The sequence below is a fragment of the Sturnus vulgaris genome, chromosome W (assembly GCF_052056855.1).
Source record: "Sturnus vulgaris isolate bStuVul1 chromosome W, bStuVul1.hap1, whole genome shotgun sequence".
Classification (NCBI taxonomy): domain Eukaryota; kingdom Metazoa; phylum Chordata; class Aves; order Passeriformes; family Sturnidae; genus Sturnus; species Sturnus vulgaris.
The window spans coordinates 64,772,246-64,786,493 of NC_142282.1; the positions used below are offsets into that span (position 1 = coordinate 64,772,246).

General features: G+C 38.0%; 1 pseudogene; it reads left to right on the forward strand.

Moving 5' to 3' along the window:
- LOC148220312 (rapamycin-insensitive companion of mTOR-like) overlaps positions 1-12,994 on the forward strand; it is a 49,841-nt pseudogene extending 36,847 nt beyond the window's left edge.
- Positions 12,995-14,248: the final 1,254 nt, after the last annotated feature.

Here is a 14,248-nt window from a genome sequence, read left to right on the forward strand (position 1 = left end):
ACTCATTTTGGAGTCTCCACCCCATAAATTTTCTTGAAGGAAGACACTGATACAGACTGCACTGGAACACGGTGAAGCTCAGGAACACCTGCAATACAGTAATGATGTCCTTGTGTGGGGCAATACAGCAGCAGTTTTTGAGAAAGGAAAGAAAATAATCCAAATGGTTTTAAAGGCTGGGTTTGCCATAAAACAGAGCAAGGTAAAGAGACCTGAACATGCTACCCAGTTTTCAGGAATAAAATGGCAAGATCCCAGTGGATCTTATTAATAAGATAACAGTGATTTCCCCACCAACTAACAAGAAAGAAACAGAAGCTTTTTTAGATGCTATGGGATTTTGGAGAATGCACAGTCTGATTGTCAGCCCTCTCTATCAACTGACCTGGAGAAGAATGATTCCAAATGGGGCCCTGAGCAGCAACAAGCCTTTCAACCAATCAAACAGGTGATAATCCATGCAGTAGCCCTTGGGCCAGCCTGAACAGGGCAAGATATCAAAAATGTACTTTATAATGCAGCTGGGGAACTGCTTCCTGGAACCTCTGGCAGGAAGCACCAGGGAAGACTCGAGATCGACTTCTAGGTACTTGGAGTCAGGGATATAGAGGATCTGAAGCCCCCTATATTCCAACTGAAAAGGAGATACTGGCAGCTTATGATTGTGTCTGAGCTGCTTCAGAGGTTATTGGCACTAAAGCATTGCTCCTCCTAGCACCCCAGTTACCTATGTTGAGTTGGATGTTCAAAGGGAAGTTGTCCTCTAGACATCGTGCAACAGATGCTTCAGGAAGTAAATGGGTCATGCTAATCATACAGTGAACTCAGATAGGAAGCCCCAGTTGTCCAGAAATCTTGGAAGTGATCATGGACTGGCCAGAAGGCATAGATTTTGGAATGTCACTAGAGTAGGAGGTAATATGCGCTGAAGAGGCTACATTTCATAATAAATTCCCAGAAAATGAAAAGCAATATACCTTGTTTACTGATGGGTCCTGCCATTTTGTAGGAAAGCACTGGAGATGGAAAATAGCCTTATGGATTTCCCTACGACAAGTCACAGAAACTGCTGAAGGAGAAGGTGAATTGAGTCAGTTTTCAGAGGTGAAAGCCATCCAGTTGGCCTTAGTTATTGCTGAACAAGAGAAATGGCCAATACTTTACCTCTACACTAACTCATGGATGGTGGCAAACATCCTGTGGGGGTGGTTGCAACAGTGGAAGCAGAATAACTGGCAGCACAGGGGTAAACCCATTTGGGCTGCTGCATAGTGGCAAGATATTGCTGCCTGAGTGACGAACCTGGTTGTGAAGGTGCATCATGTAGATGCTCATATACCTGAGTCCGGCCACTGAAGAACATTGGAACAATCAGCAGGTGGATCAGGCTGCTAGGATTGAAGTGGTTCAGGTGGATTTGGATCAACAACACAAGGGTGCATTATTTCTGGCTCTGTGGGCCCATGATGCCATGGGACATCGAGGAGAGATGCAACATATATTGGTGAACAATTGTATTTGGCATCACTTGTTTTTTCCCCTTTTTATTATCATTATTATTATTTACCATTATTATTATTATATTTTTCTTTCTTTTCAATTATTAAACTGTTCTTATTTTAACATACAAGTTTTACTTTGATTCTCTTCTGCATTCCACTGAGGTGGGGGAGGGAAGAGGAGTTGAGTGACAGCTGTGTGGTGTTTCATCTCCAGCTGGGCTTAAAACCATGACAACAACACATAGTTAGCCCGTAATAATTTACTTTTATCTTGAGATAAATCTGTTAAAATGTTATTAATAAGAAGACATTTTAATTACCTATCTAGAACAAAAAAATTACCAAAAATTATTTCTAGTGCAGAAAGTTCAGCTCAAGAAATAAAATGTTCACTCTACTCACCTTCCAATGTATAATAATGTGCAGTAATACAATAAAAATTTACTGTTCCTAAGGAGTGTCTGTTTTTATTAGGAAGCTTTAATCCACTGCATAGGCCATCTACTTAGGTTGATTAACAGAAAGAATTCATAGGTTTTTACCTTAAATGAGAGATGGCCAAATGAGACATTTCCATCATCAAGACTGATCAGCACTGAAGACTTGTTCTCTAGCCTCCTCTCTCCTTTACCAAGTATTTTCTTTCTTTGTTCCTCAGGCTGCTTGTCATAGTCAGCTCTGCACACTGTACAGGTTCAAGTTTATTCTTTGTTCATTTTGAACAAATTCTTCCACGTTTGGGTGACCCAGCGGGTGGTTGACTGTTACGAATGGAGAGGAGAGCTTAAACAAGTCCTGCCTTTTACTCAGATTTCTGTCAATAGCTCTGTTTTGGGGTGACCTGCACCCCAGAACCACTCTCACTCACAAGTTCTTAATAATGGCCAATTAAGTCTATTACAAAATGAATTATTTATTGGATAGACCAAGGAAAACAGACATAAGACTTAAACAGATTATTTACTACACAGGATAAACAAAAGAAGCACTACTAGTAGATAAACAATTCAGTGCACAATAATAAGTTACCTATACTACAGCTAGCGAAGAAATAGTACAGATTAGTATTCAGTGTATCTTACCATTCAATTGCTGATGGGGCACACATAGGATCCTTTCCTCTCACTTTCTGGAAAAGATGCATCCAAGCTTTGTGGGGAAGTCCTACAGGTTTCCAGGGAATGTGTAGGAGACTTGTACCTTCGTGAAAATTTGTGTAGCTTTTATAGTTGCAAAAGTAGTGTCTTTTCAGTCAAGAATTCCTGGCTTATCTCTCTACACCTCACTCTCAAGGCCAGATGTTCATTGTCAGCTGGAGATCTCACCTCCCTGGTGCCAGAGACAACTTACTGCCAGACATCTGTCCTGGGTTTTCTCACCAATTCATGTGAGGGGAAGAATGTCTGGAGCTATGCACCAGCTGATTGACAGAGCAGATAAGCTTTCTGTGGTAGAGGGGACATCCTGCCACAGTGCCTCCTTCAGAATACAGGAAAAAAATGTTTCTTGTTTGCACTCTGGTACCTAATAGGCTCAAGCTCTTAGCAGTTTAAACCCCTAAATCTTTACTATGTCTGGGCTGTAAATCTTTGAAGCCTGGTAAATTGGAGAAAATTTGTGTTTTTACAGAGTTGGCAACCCCTTAAACAGAAGTTCCATCCTGCAATCTTTCAAGTTCCTGTCCCAGGACTTTAAAAAAAAATAAATGACAAAGTTTTATCTAAGACACTGCCAAACCATGCAGTGCTGCATGAGACAAAACAGAAGCAATGAACCTATAACTGTAATTGGACAGAGTAACAAGTTCTGGGTTCTGCAATGGGAAGATGATGATAGTCTTTGTGCCAGCAGTCCTTCTTATTTGTAATGTGCCAGAATGAGATATTTACCAGGACTGATTTATTATTTCAGTGTTACAGGTTGTAAGGGTCGGTCTGAAGTTCCCCTCTATTGGGCCTCCCGACTGTCGCAAGGAGACCTCGAGGACCCCCACCCAGGCTGACTCCGAACAATGGTTTACTGGCCGGGCCAGGTGGATGGTCGTGACTGTGTGCTGGTGTATTGTGTTCACTGGACTGTGCTGTTGTGGCACCAACCAGAGGTTGTGTTGTATCAACTGAGGACTGCTTGTCCGTACCTGTGTCCTGCAGCACCACACAATGGTCCATAAATCTTCCCACCTTTTGGCCAGAGGCCACTCGCTTTGGAGAAGGACTATAAAAGAGCGACCCTCTGGAAAAGACCCTTTGAGATCTCTCCACTGATGAAGACCCCCTGGAGAAGACCCCTGAGATCTCCCCACGGACGAAGACTCGTCTATCGGATGACCCATGAGGACGCCCGTCTCGTCTGTTGGTAGCTATTCTCCCATCCCTTCCTTTCCTTCCCCTTTCCCTATACTTTGTTTCCTATTCCTCTCCCCTTTACCGTAACTGAGTTGTTGGCATTTGATGAAATGCATTGCTGTTGTTGAATAAACTGATTTTTTTTGCTGTTGAATAAACTGATTTTGTCTCCTGCATTTTGCCTGTTTGCACCTTTAAGATCAAAAGAACCATCACGACCCCCGCTCTGCATTAATAGCGGATCGTGACACAGGTTCATGAAAGCTTTAAGCTATGCTTCATTAGATAAAGAAGATTTATTAAGTGCTATTAACCAAAACACACTTCCTCGTTTCTCCTCTGTTCTTTCCATGGTTTCTAATGCTACTTGTGGTAGCTCTGTTGATTGCATTGGCCTTGCTCTCCCAGTGGATATCAATAAAATATTTCAGGTATGTATGTGATAATGAATTCATTTGTAGCTTCATGATGGAAGGGAGTCAACTGTTACATTATCATCAGAATAGATTAAATCTACAGAATTTTATTCCTTAATAATCTCAAAAAAATACTAAAGGCAACATTTTCCATCAGTTTCTATTTTTACTTTCTGAAATTAATATTTTATTTCTCTCTTCTCCACAGTCTTTATGGCATGTTTATGTTGCCTCACTTCTTTTCTCTCAACTCTTTTTGTAGAGTTGAGACACGTTTGACTCAGCAACATATTACAGGCAGCATGTTAGATGTCCTGACTGATTTTGCTCTAATTTCTTGAGGTGTCCAGTGATGTAGAGTGATTGTGGACAGATCATTAATAGCCACTCCTGGGTCACTGGTTTCCTTGCAGCCTGTCACTACTGTTTTAACATTTACTTACAGTTCATAAGCCTTCCTTAACAAATGTTCTTCCACAAATATATGTTTTTTTTCTTGGCTTGTCTTTATTACTCAGGAACCCATTCTTTATTTTTTCTCCCAGTTATATCTTTTCCCTGAAGTAAAAAATAGACATTTTATTTCCTCATTAAAAATATCTATTTTTTTCTTTGTATGAAATTATCACCTGCACTAATTTTAACTTTCACTTGAATATTCCAGGTAAAGGAAACTCCATATTTCCAGAAGAAAACCACACCTCCATCTGATGACTCTGGAGCTAGGGTCTTTGCGTCTGATGCAGAAGGTATTGGTTTTGTTTCTCTTCTGTCCCTTTCTATTATTTGTTTGTACATTGGGTAGGGTGCTCAGTTTTCTTCTTTACAGAAAAGGTTATGTTTAGCTGTTAATGTTTGGAAACTTGTGTTCTGGATTCAGGACAGTGGGCTATTAATTCCCTGGTTTATGTAGTTCAAGATAATGTGGTATTGCTTCAAAGCTTGATCCAGTTAAACTAAGAAGGAAAATCTACATATCTTTGATTATTATATGAATTAATGTTAATCGAAGACTGGTAGTGATACTGTGTTGCAAATGCAGAGGGGAGAATTGAGACAAGTCCTTGCCTTTGCCCAGATTTGTGGCAGTAGGCAGCAGCTTTATTGAGGCAGTCAGCACCCCAAAAACTCACTCTCGCTTGCAAGTTCTTAATAATGACCAATCAGGTCTATTAGAACATGAATTATTTATTGAATAGACACAAGGAAAACAGACGTAAGACTTTAACAGGCTTACTTACTACACAGGATAAAACAAAAGAAACACCACTAGTAGGTTCATAAGACAGTGCATGATAATAAAGGTACCTATGTTACAACTAGTGAAGAAATAGTATAAATTAGGAGCCAATGTCACTTAGCAATGAATGATGGTGGTGTGAAAAGATCTCCTTTCAACTTCTAGAAGAGTAACTCAAGATGGACATCTCCACTTTTGAGGAGAACGCCTCACATCCTCTCTGATTATGTAAGAGATTTCTGATTTTATGAAAATTATAGTGGTCTTTTATAGTTTGTAAAAGTGCTGTGCCTGTCAGTCCCAAATGTTTGTTTATCCTTTCCCATGCATTCAAGGCAAGATGTTTTATTGCTGGCTAAGGATGTTTTTTAAGTTAACTCACCACAAGGCAAGCTTATTACAGCCTGACTTGGCCATGGGGGAAGCAGATAAGATTCAGGGGTGAAAGGTCCTGTGACATACTGCATTGAAAAAAGTAACAAAATTTAAGCTAAGATAAAATATGTATGCAGTGTATATATTGAGCTGTTTTATTTTGAGTCCCCTTTGATTATATGTGAATTTATAGCAAACATAAAGGTGTTTGGTGAGTATTTCAGAAAGTGAATTTTGTCTTTCTATGATGTTTCTGTGACAGTTGATCAGCAGAGGTGATAGAGCATGGTGCAATAAAATTGCAAGTGCTCTGTAATGCCTGGATTGTTCCGCAGTGCACTTCTTTTTACTCCAGAGTAGTCAGAAATTTGTAGAACATCAATATGTATCTTTTCAGTAGGACAACTGAAAAAGAAACATTGATACTGGTCCTAAAGTAGTATAGAATAACTGTTGTCTTGCTTCTTAGTTAAGCGCTTTGAACATCCAAATAAACATGTTTTACTGATTTTTTTTTTGTGTTGTTAATGTAATATATAAAGATGACTTCCCTGAAAATATGTTTCTATAGTTTACTTAGTTTCAGTGTAAAGTAATGCCTGTTCAAAATTTTATTTGTTGGTATTTTTCACCCAGGGAAGACCCTGTCACTAAAGTGTCTTTGGCTTGTTTCTGCATCATCTGCATGTCACATACATCTGGTATATATTTGTACTAATCTTGTTGGATACTATGAAAAATCATAACAATGTTACATCAGTATTACTAATCTTGCTATAATGTCAGGATTTACCACATATCTTCTTACAGTATGTATGTTTAGAGGTTGAATGATATCCTTTGCAATGTTTTGTTATATATGATAAGCTGATACTAAAATGTGATGTTTATTTCCCAAATGCTAACAAATCTTGGGAGCTTAGCTGTTCAAAACCAGTTTCTAGATCTTCATGCACATTCCTTCCACCCTTAAAAGGCTTAAAAGGGGAAATTTAATTGAAATAATGATTTATTAGCTGTTGGTTTGTGTGGTTTTGTTTTTTCTGATGTCTGATTAATCTACAGGCCTTTCATCAGGTACAAGTGATCTTATCAAGAGTCCTTTTCAGAAGCTCCAACAGCAGATCAGTCTCACAGAAAAAATGAATACCAGTCGTTCAGATGCCTCTCAGTTTTTAGAAAATACAGAGGATATGGGGCTACAGGAGCACACAGATGAGAACTGCCTTTACTATGTCTGCATTCAAATACTGGGTTATCAGCCTAACAATAAAGCGAGATCTTCATATAGTCCTACAGTGTACGAGCCAAAAACGAGGGATGTGGGGCTCCAGGCGGCTCTTTAAAATGTTGTTTATTATATCCAAATGATACAGCAATTCACGGGTCGTGGGTGACAAGAGCCCAGCCTACAGCCTTTTCAGCCACAGCTGTAGGTTCGTCTGAAGCCTCTGGTTCTGGTTACAATGCATTATATACTTTTCATTACAGAGCATCTTAATACATGAGAACCAATCAATACTTTTACCTATAGCCTATCCTAACTACTAACATTACCATATTCATGTTACTATTTCCAATCACAAAATGTTAGTATGCTACAGTTTAAGCTAGAAGTTGTTTTTCAGTTTTCTTGCAGTGGAAAATTCTGAGATCTTTTCTCTACTTGCATCATTGGCTTTCTTGTTTGTCTGTGAAAATCTTTTTGCTTGGTAAAAATATCTTTTTTTTGAGGTGTATTTATCCTTTGCTCTAAGTCATAAATACCCCTTCCAACTCACTTGCTCTTTGCCTTCTAGTTACCCAGTAAGACTGACTCAGCAATTCTTTTCTTCTGTATCAAAACTTGCTATCATTTCTATTCCTTCTTCAGATTCTACATTCAAAGATCTTTCTGTTATACATACATATCTGTGAGACCTTCCTGTCAAATCCTTATCCTTCCCAACACTACAGGTTAGTGTTCATTGTAGGTAAGTGATAAAACTGAATGAAAATATTTAATTTTGTTCATCTTTAAAGTTGATGAATCTTTAAAAGTATTTTTTGTTGTTTTGGTTTGGGGCTAAATGTTGTCCTTGAAATTAATTCCTAATAAGCTCACTATGTAACCAGTAGTATTTCTATGGTCATTTCTACTTTTTCTGTTTCTAGTGGTGTTAGTAGTCAAATATTTCTAAAAGCTTATAATAATATAAAATTCAAAATTTTATTTAGTACTTACAAATTGATATCCTGAGGTTTGAGGTTAAACTAATGAAGAATCTGACTTCAAAGCAAGTCTGTACAATAAAGCAAATGAGATTTGATAGAGGAGTCTGTTAAAATTAAGGTGTAACTTCTGGGATTTAGTCTTCTTTCATCATATTTTGAGATACAAATCTGTGGAAGGAAGAGAAGCCCTAACAAGGCCTCCTTAGAAAGCTATTCCTTAGATAAGAAATTGCTTACTTAGAATGACTAATACTAGAAATATTTCCCCCCCTTGCAAACCCTCGCTTTATCTCTCTGTTATATTACTGATTCACTTTCAATCCCCTAAGCAATTGGTCCTCTTCTACCTAAAAATCCTTAGCAGTTGGTTCATGATAGAATCCTTTATATCATTGGTCCGTTTCTGAATACACTCTGACCCTACAAAAGCCCCGTTAATACCCTGTTCATTGGATTGCTGCCTGGAACCCCTTCGTGGAAGAAATAAAGTGTCTGCAGAATCTCCATGCAGCTTTCTCGGTTTCTTTTCTCTGCTGGCTAGAGGTACTTGGCAAGCACGACGGAAAGAGTTGAAAGTCTGAACTCCAGGCATTGCTTGCATCCTCGTACCTCATAGCTGAAATCTGCCTGGGACACCAGGAAAGGCTGTTCCATACAGGACAACTTATCCGGGCTCGTTGTGGCAGTTTGGGGCCAAAATCACTAAAGCCTCGACAGCTACACAGATCAGATTCAGAATGATTTTCTTCCTAATCTCCTTTGCAGAGCTTGAAGGTACATGTCTACAATAAAAATACAATCCACTAATAGAAATTCCAATTTCTGCTTGGTGGGAGTCCTTACCATTTAAAAAGTACTATGCATTCGGGTAGTAACACATAAAGAATACTGTTGGCAAGGGAGATGATGCACAAAATGTGAAGAATGGCTGAGAGAGCTGAGTTTAAGTTTGGTATCTAAAAAAAAGCAAATAAAATCCTAATTGTAGTCTTCAATTAGCATGAGGGGATTGCAGGTAAGGCAGAGCCAGGCTCTTGTCAGAAGCCCAAATCTGAAGAACAGGAGGCCATGGACATGTGCTATAGGAATGGAAATTCCAGTTAAACATAAGGGGGAAAACTTTGCAGTGTAACTTGATCTCATTTTGAAGTGAGCCCTTCTTTGAGAAAGGGGTTGAACTAGGTGATCTCCAGGAGTTCCTTCAGACCTATGTTTTTCTGTGGTTCTGTTACCTGTGCAACAGTTAAAAGCTTGGATTTTACATTCATCTCTTTACATCAAAAATGACAAAGGCTACGGAGAGTGAAACCTCCCAGAAGAATCTTACTTGTCACATCTTTCATTTGAGGAAGTCAGACCCCTTTCTGCAAGACCTGTGGCAATCGTATGAGCAAAAAGCCTGTGCATATGCAAGAGCATCTTCATTATCAATATATCCATGCTTTATTCTGCATAAGAACTCTACATGTGATTACATTTATTTAGGCTTCTGCCAGTGCTTAAGACTAGATTATTTTCACTCTAGTATAAGATTAAAAAAAAAATAAAAAGGTATTTTTAGACATTTTGAGTATGATTTGTCCAAAATCAGACATCTAGTTTCCAGATGGTTTATATGCTAATAGTTGCTGTACATAGTGCATCAGTGTCTTGCATGCTTAAAATTGTTTAATAATAAGATAAACATTTGAAGTGAGGAAAAGTGTGAATAACAAAGATGCAACATCTTATTTCTCTCAGATTTTTCAGACATGCCATATACTAACTGGTGTGAGCAGACCACACACAACCACTTAGATATGCATTCCTCCAAATTTTCTGGAATTTTAGGCTGTAGTGATGCAGTGTCCCATGGTTCAGCTAGCAGCACCAAGAGTACAGAGCTTGTACTAGGTACATTTGAAAGCCTTATTATTGTTACAGGCTATAACTCTTGAAGTATTTTTTAGGTATTGTGGAGAAATAACATTTTATTTATACATGCTGCAACAAAGTAATGCTCATTATTAAAAAAACCGCAAAACCACTTGCATACCCTAATCATTATTCAGGAAGGTAGTTGCATTATTAATTACTGCCAGATGACATACTATCAAATTGTTCTTCTTCAGCTTTATAGGATTTTGGCAGGTAGGGTAACAGCAGCTCTGTAGCCAACATTACAATCAAATTGATTGAAATGCTAGTTTCCTTTTTTAAAATATTTCCATGTTAAATTAATGAAAATAATATTTTGGGTTTTAGGGGTTTTTTTAGCTTTAATAACAATATTTGTAGGTAATTCAGACTACATAGATAAACACATATGTATGTATGTGTGGATGCAATGCTTAAACAGTTTTATGTGGCATAAGATTAACACAATCAAAGGCTATTCTGCTTAAACTCCATACTGATGAATTTGTTTTTTCACGGGTAAAATCAATCCCAGATGATGCACCAGTGTGCAGAATACTTCTTCGGAAAGAAGTCTTATGTTTAGTAATCAATTTGAGTAGTTCAGTAGGAACTAAGGGCCATGAAACTGGACTCCTGATGTAAGTTAAATACATCTCACATGTCTTAGCAACATTTAGTTGTATGTCGTTTCTAAAATCTCTGAGATAGTGATTCAGCTTATTTATGATTTCTGAAAAAAAAATCAAGCGGGTTTTATTATGGATTACTGGGGATGATTGAATGTAATGTAAAACCTAAACAAAGACTTTTCCTCTTAATATGTTTATTCTGTCTTTAATTTCTTACCCTTCCTCATTATTTTCGAAATCAGTAATTCAACTGTAGTGGTGTTTCATTACGTACCCAGTCTATCACGCATCTTTCAAAAAGAAATGATAAATCTTTATTCTTATTTGTGCCAACTAATATATATCAGATAACCAGAATAACAATCTGAAAGTAGTTTCTTGAAAAACACAAATTTGTTTTAAGCAAGAGTACAACTACTGGAATTAATTAATAGAAACTTATGCTAACATATAGAAATATAAATTCAGAGACCACACATTATAATTAAAAATGTAGGTTTCTGGACTAGTGATGTTGGAAACCAATATATGACTGCTAAAAGAACATGCAGAAATTATCGAAATTATAGAAATTATGCTTGCAGGTAATTAAGTTAGCTTTTCATATTTTTCATTACTGCTGTACCTGTGCACATATTTTTTGATATACTGTTGTCTTCATCTTCTATTTTAAGACTAGGTGATCTCGGAGTTTCTGTACAACTTTCAAATTATGTATTCTATCTCTTTAATATGGATTTCATCCAGTTTGGTATAAAATAATGCTGTTTTCATTTTCTTGTTTAATCAGATTCAGAATGTGTGCTGAGTCGACCTGGGAAGAAACAACTCGGAGAGAAGTTCTCTCTATGGGGCTTCCTCTGTGGATTGATTGGGACCATTGAGGGCTGGTTTAGTTATTGACAGCCTCAACAGACATTTGGAGAAAGTTATTTCGCTCCGTGAACACACATTTTGAAGGAGGAAATCCGGAACTGAGTCTTTTTTTCTTTCCGGCAGCAGTGCAGGTAACAGGGCCCTGGCCTCGTCCTACTGCAGGCCTTCAGGCCTGGCAGGCGGGCAGGGCCACGCCGCCCTGTCTGGGGAGCTGGCATGGCCAGGCAGAGAAGAGGGAGTGGCCATGGACAGTGGCCAGGGAGACTCAGGCTGATTTAAGATCCCAGCCGCTTTTCTTCTCCCCCCCCCCCCCTTTTCAGAGTGGCCGGTTTCAGAGATCCTGGCAAAGCTCCAGCATCGCAGCCTTGGTTTTTTTCTTTTCCCTGTGCAAAATCTTAACTCTTTCAATGCTCAGATAAGACTTGCAGACTTTTCAATCCTCCCCAGAGTGAAAGGGAATGAGATATTCTGAAGTCAGTGAAGCAAGAGCTAAGTTTAAGTTTCTTTAGATGGAAGGAGAATGAGGAGATGCTGTGAAGATGGCTGAAATGTCCTTTTGTAAGATTGTAGGGATGAAATGATGTACTCAATATTCCTATAAACCATGGAGAAAGACATGGGGGGATGGAGATGTTCCATTTGATAGATCATTTTGACCAAAAAGCACCTGTGTTGAGAATCTTTTGTGAGGAAAGAAGGGAATCTCTGTTTTCTGAGGATGAAGCATGAACAGAGAGAAAAGAGATGAAGAGAACCTTTGCCTTGGAGCATTTCATTCTTAAAAGTAATACCCCATGAATCTGACATGGCCCACATGCACAGCTATGGGAAGGCTGTGGAGTTGGGAGGAGTGCCACGATTGCAAGTCCCAGGCAGATGCAAATCATGAAAATGAAACCACAAGAGGACTGGTTTTTTTTCCTCCTTGTGGAGAAAAATCCCTATAGCCTCACAAGAGGAAACTACTCTCTCCAAAGTGAACTGAAAAAGGACTATTTGAGTTGGGAACTGACTGAAGTAGTTTTTTGGATGTTTGTTTTGTTGTTATGAAGGTTGGGAGAGGGAAGGAAGGAGTGGTCTTAAAATCTTATTCTGAATTTGTTTTTTCTTTTCTTTGTGTAGTTAATAAATTTCTTTTTATACCCTTTTAAGTTTTAGGCCTGCCTTGCTTCTGCTCCTGGTTCTGTCTCACAACAGAAAATGAGTATATTTAAATTGGCAAATCAAAACCATTACAAATGCCTATTACTAAAAAGTTATACTTTGTTAATGATGACAATAAAAATTTAATTTTAGCAGTTTTTAAAAATATGATGGAAATTTAGTCAAGACTTTAAAAATTTTGTTTTTCCTGTTGATCAGAATTAAGGAGAAATATTCCCAAGCATTTGATGACCTATGCCTTTACTCCGAGGTGTCCTTGTTAGCAAATTGTACATTTCGACTTCTATCTCGAAGGTTCATTCAGGAGTTATTTCAAGATGTACAGTTCTTATAAGTAAGTTGAGAGTTCAGATGCATTGAGTGTATCAAAATGTGGCAGCTGGGTGCAGGTTTAATGTTCTAAATGATTTCAGATATGTCTTAAAGGAAACTATTTTATAATGTCGTTCTGATGACATTTGTCAGAATTTTTTCTTCCTTAACCTATTACTGCCCCATTCTTTCAAACCCTTTAGGACATTATTAAACATTACCATAGTTTTAAAAATAGTAATTACCAGTATAGGCAAGAGCAGAGCACTGAACACCTCCACAAGCTTTCATTTAATTTTCTGCCCTAAATTAAAAATTTTAAAAAGGACATGATGCACTGACTTCCAGTTCTGTTTCAGAGAAGCAGAATGATGTCTTGCTTTTGAAATCCCTGGTGGAGGAATCAGAGGTGAGGGTGCATTCCATTACCAGCAATGGGGAGTGGTGCTGTAATCATGGATAGTGGGAGATTAATATTAACCCTTCTCTGTAGGTTTTTGTACTATTTATAACAATACTTGAGGGTTTGCAACTTCAAAGAAACGCCTCTGTGAATCTGAGGTTTCCTATAAGTTATTTTAATACTACTATAGTTGTAAGTAATTGTGATAAATTAACCCCACTCCTCAGTTAATGTCTAAAAAACTAATAAAGGACAATAGGGGACAAATCAATAATGCAAAAGTAACAGCACTGGGTGCGTAGCCGTAGCCAGAGGCACCCCAGCTAACAATAGTAACCCTTCTTATATACCCTTTCTATTGCATCGGTCAAATACATATTCAGAAATGATTATACATATTCAAACATTTTCCCCAACTAGTTTGCATGTTCCAGGAAAGTTTTAGCATGGCCCCTACTCTGATTCACCTTTTTAGAGCATCTGAAGTAATCTTGGTTGTGGTTTTGAGGGTCACGTGTCATCTCTCCACAATGACCCCCTGTTCTGTAGCTTCAGCAGGTGATAGTTGTTGATAGTTGAAGTGTCAGTAGCAGGGGTCCTCATCCCCTCAAATGTTATCCAACCAAGCAGATGGTTTAGCTATTTCAGTTATTGCAAGTTAACGACAAGTACGCTAAAACAACATGAGCTACTTCACAAATATATCTAAATTATTTTAATTATTGCCAGTTAATCACAAAAATAAAAGCATTAGCTATTTTTTTAGAACTATATCTTCATAACAAAGCTACTTCTGCAAAAGCTGACATTATATTGTGATGCACAACACACTTTAATATTTGCGAATGATACATGGGGTAAAGACTCCACAAC